Genomic DNA, 5,194 nt, shown 5'->3' with positions numbered 1-5,194 from the left:
TTGCGGTCCAAATTTTTACAGTTTACCAAAAACATTAATCGATTTACCTCACGAGCATTCGCACACTCGCAAATCTACAAAATACCGGTTTTCGGCATTTTGGCTTTTCTACTTTTGCCAATCCAGACTAAGAAAGAGGGTGTTAGTTACACACCTGTTTGCGACGATATGCTGACAAGATCCACACACGAACCGCCTACAATTGGATTACTAACACGTTAATCTAACTATTCAAACACGAACTACATATTAACCCCATACCATATTCAGCCAACCACACCTACAGATCATAGTAAGCTTATAAGAAATCAATAAGCAACTCATTAACAAATTTTTGTCAATGTTTACCACATAATCATAATTTCACTGCAAGCTACCTTCCTGAGCAACAGTCACTAAATCATTTATAACTGGAGCTAAGAAACTCCAAATCAAGTGCCGTTAATTTTTCATGAAAATAGACTCATATATCTTCTATCCATAAAATTTTCAGAATTTTTAGTTTAGCCAATCAATACCAAATTTTTCTTAAAATTTCCCATGTTGCACTGTTTGACTAATCTGACCACTCTTCATTACGAATCAATTTTATCATTGTACAGAATTCAAAATATGTTCTCGTTTATTCCATTTGAAACTAGACTCATTAAGCTTTAATTACATAATTTATTCAGCTTCTAACTCATCTTCCACAATTTATGGTGATTTTCCAAAGTCACGTTACTGCTGCTGTCCCAAGCAGATTTATTACCAAATCACTCTTTCACACCTAACTTGCATGCTTGTTATTTAAACATGTATATCACCAATCAATCATCACATATCTATGATTTTACTTAAGTATAATCTCCATTTCATCATTTTAAAGCACAACATGTTAGCCGATTTTTCCCCTTAGCATCTAAGGCACATGAATGCTCATTTGTTTGGCTCAACTTCACCTATCTTCCATTTTTCATCAAAAGAACATGAAACAACAACCGTTTCCTTCATTTTAATTCATGACTAAATGCTCACAACACAACTAAAAATCAAAATATACTTCAAGAGTTAAGGTAGAATCAAGAAGAACTCATGAACCTCAAAATAGAAGTAAGGTACCAAGAACTTACCTTCAATTTTCCTCCTCCTAATGACCGAATACTCAAGAGTTTTTCCACTCCTTTCTCTTCTCTAACTTTCAGCTATGATGAACAAAGATGGACAAAACTTTGTTCTTTTCACCCCTTTTTCTTTTAATAAAATTTCATATTTCATCCATTTAATTCTTTAATACAAAAGACATGAAATTCTTATCATGAAACATTTACCTAACCCATTATCATGAAACATTTACCTAACCCATTATCATGAAACATTTACCTAACCTATTATCATGGAACATTTACCTAACCTATTATCAATTTGTATCAATTTGTACCATAAATTATGGATATCAAGTGCACATTTTGTCTACAACAACATGATGGCTGGCCACTTCATGTAAAATGGGAGGTTTGTCATGCAAATCCTCCTATTTTGCACTCTTATTTATTTGGCCACTTCAATTTAGCCTATGGCATTTTCAAACATTTTCACATAGGTTCTATTTCATAATTTCACCCCCTTTTTGTTACGGAACAAAAATTAACTAAAATTGCCGGGTTCTATCTTAAGCATGGGCTTTCTAGAGGCCCACTAACATAATTAAACCTATGCCAACATTCACAGGATTCCCGAAAATTGGGGCGTTACAACTCTACCCTCCTTAAAGAAATTTTGTCCTCGAAATTTACCTAATCCAAACAGATGAGGGTATTGTTGTTGTATCGTCTCTTCTGGCTCCCAATCTCAGAAGTTTCCCCTTCCTTAACTTGTTGAAAACGAGCGACCAAAGACTCATCGTTCAACTATTTTTCCTTAATCTGATCCACCCAGGTTGGCCTCACTTGCAACTCAACCAACAGACTTCCATCATCATACAGACTCAGATGAGCAAACATTGCTCTCAAATCAGATATAGCTTTACGACTTAGAGCATCGGCTACCACATTAGCCTTGCTTGGGTGATACTCGATCGAACAGTCATAATCCTTAAGCAACTCAATCCATCTCCTTTGCCTAAGGTTCAGCTCCTTCTGAGTCAACAAATACTTAAGACTCTTATGGTCAGTGTATATAGTACACCTTTCTCCGTATAAGTAATGTCTCCAAATCTTAAGTGCAAATATCACTGCTGCCAACTCTAAATCATAAGTCAAATAGTTTCCCTCATGAGGCTTAAGCTATCGTGATGCATATGCAACCAGCTTACCCTCTTGCATTAACACGCAGCCTAAACCCACGTGTGATGCGTCACTGTACACAGTAAAATCCTTCCCAAACTCCGCTGAATTAACACAGGTGCTTCAGTCAGAACTTTCTTCAACTTCTCAAAAGCTTCTTGCTGCTTCTTAGTCCATACAAACGGTACTCCTTTCCTTATGAGTTTTTTTCAAAGGTGCTGCCATCACAGAAAAACCTTCCACAAACCTTCTATAGTATCCTGCCAGTCCTAAGAAACTCCGTATTTTCGACACCGTCCTAGGTGGCTTCCACTCCAAAATTGCTTCAATCTTTCGAGGGTCCACCTTAATCCCTTCGGCAGAGACCGCATATCCTAAGAAGGTTACCTCCCTCAACCAAAGTTCAGACTTGCTAAACTTTACAAAGAGTTCCTTCTCCCTTAACACTTGTAGCACTATACGGAGATGCTCATTATGTTTCGCTTCAGTTTCAGAATATACCAAGATATCGTCAATAAAGACCACTACGAATTGATCTAAAAATGCTTGGAACATGCGATTCATCAGATCCATAAATGCTGCAAGAGCGTTCGTCAGTCCAAATGGCATAACCAGAAACTCGTAATGACCATACCGAGTCCTGAATGCTGTCTTATGGATATCCACTTCCTTTACCCTTAACTAATGGTATCCAGATCGAAGGTCAATCTTGGAAAATACCGAAGCTCCTCTAAGTTGGTCAAATAAATCATCAATCCTTGGCAGTGGATACTTATTTTTAATTGTCAGTTTGTTCAACTGGCGATAATCAATGCACATCCGCATTGTACCATCCTTCTTCTTCACGAATAGCACCGGTGCTCCCCATAGAGACACGCTTGGCCTAATGAAGCCCCTATCCAACAACTCTTGAATTTGAGCCTTTAACTCCACTAACTCCTTCGGTGCCATCCTATACGGTGCGATGGACACGGGCGCCGTTCCAGGTAACAAATCTATTCCAAAATCAACTTCTCGGTTCGGAGGCAATCTTGGAAGCTCCTCCGAAAAAATATCTTGGAACTCCTTTACAGTCCTAACCTTATCCACTGACAATCCCTCCTCTTCTGACTGACTTACAAATGCCAAATAGGCCTCACAACCTTTCTGAATCCACTTTTCAGCTCTTAAAGTCGGCACCACATTGGACAAATAATCCCTTCGCTCACCTATCACCATAACCTCCTCATACTTTGTGGTCCTTAACACCATTCGTTTAGCAGACAATCCAGGTTGCCTTATGCTTAACAAGCGTCCATTCCCAAAATGAGATCAAACTCTCCGAATCAGAACTCCATCAGATCTCCAGGAAAATCCTACCTTGAGTTTCTAAGGGTACATCCAGTTTGTCTACCCTAACCGAAAGTGACCCAAAGGACTTAGTACAGATACCCCACTCACAATCTCCTCAGAGCAGTCCAAGTCGTCCATAATCCGCTTCGTGGCCTCCAACCAATATTCCGTCACATTGTGGCTATACCAGACACGCCTTAGAGATCTTCGCTTCGTTAGTCCCAAGTCATTTAGAAATAGATCCACAATTTCGTTGCCCGAACTTGCTCCGGCAACCCTTTCCAGAACACGAAGCATTGCCTGTTACAGGGCATCATCCTTGGCGGCTCTATCATACGGCCCATTCTCATCCGTCGGTGGTGGTCGTGCTACTCCAGTGGGTATGTGTTTAGAAGACGAAGATCCAGCTTGAGTACTACCTCGGCCTCGACCACGGCCTCTTCTCTGAGTAGCTCTCGTACTCATATCGATTTATCTTGATTATGAATTTTTATGCATCAATTAATATTCCAGTGTTTATTACAGATGTTTTATGAATCGACAAGAGTTCGTAGTTTGTTTCGCAGAATCAAGTCTAGCTACGATTTGATCTCTTATCGATTTTCCTATGGTTTCAGATCATCCTATCTAGAGTATCCTAGCGGATTTGAAGATGATAGATAAGTCGGAAAAATATTCGAAGAGTTTGAGTAATACTTACGTGCTTGAGTAGGAGATTCTGAATGCCACCATCTAAAGATTTAAATTTTGAAAATCAAGTTTTTCGCATTCTTTATAAAATTTTCGCTTTCAAAAATCTTTGTTTTTGTAAACCCATTCCACAGCCGAGTTATTGTAACCAAGGCTCTGATACCACTAAATGTAACACCCCAAACCCGGCCCAAAAGTTATGGCCGGATCCATCATGCCACATCAAAAACGTAAAAAAAATTCCATTCTAAGTCCAGAAAATCGTACTTGATGTTCAAAAGATTAATTCATTAAAGGTTAAAGTGAATGGAAGTCATGCACCGGTAGGAAACCGGAAAAGAGGTGGTGAGTCCATTGGATGCTAAGTACCAAGCTCCTTCGGATCCAATCCTGACATGCATACCGCCATTGCCACACCTTAACGTCATGGATATTTCTAGAAACCGATTTGATTAAGTCATTTTAGGAAAAGTGATTAATTTTGGAAAATACTTTCATTATGGAAGCTTTATTTGTTGTCGTGTTATTTTGAAATCAATTGTTGTTTTTGAAAACGCGCCTAAAGCTATCCAATTTCAATAGTTAAAATAAGTAATACCTATCTTAGTAATACATATTAAAACCATCAAAAATAATTAAGCGGCCTTATTACATTTAAAACCCAAAACTTCAAACGTAAATAAAAGGATGTCTAGTTCACCGAAGAAAATCAAACTTTCGAACAGTGGCCACTCCGAATTCCCTCACTGACTCTAAGCCCACTATGGTTGGGGATTTCTGCGTGAATGAAAATAAAAGGGTGAGTTTGGGAAACTCGGTGTGTAAAGAAAACCCATTCAAAGCCCAAGTCACTCAAGCCCATTGGGCCTAAGCCCATTCAGTAATGATGGTCTGGGCGAGCCCTTTTC

This window comes from Gossypium arboreum, chromosome 8, assembly GCF_025698485.1.
Source record: "Gossypium arboreum isolate Shixiya-1 chromosome 8, ASM2569848v2, whole genome shotgun sequence".
NCBI lineage: Eukaryota > Viridiplantae > Streptophyta > Magnoliopsida > Malvales > Malvaceae > Gossypium > Gossypium arboreum.
Note: the sequence above shows the minus strand (reverse complement) of the source record.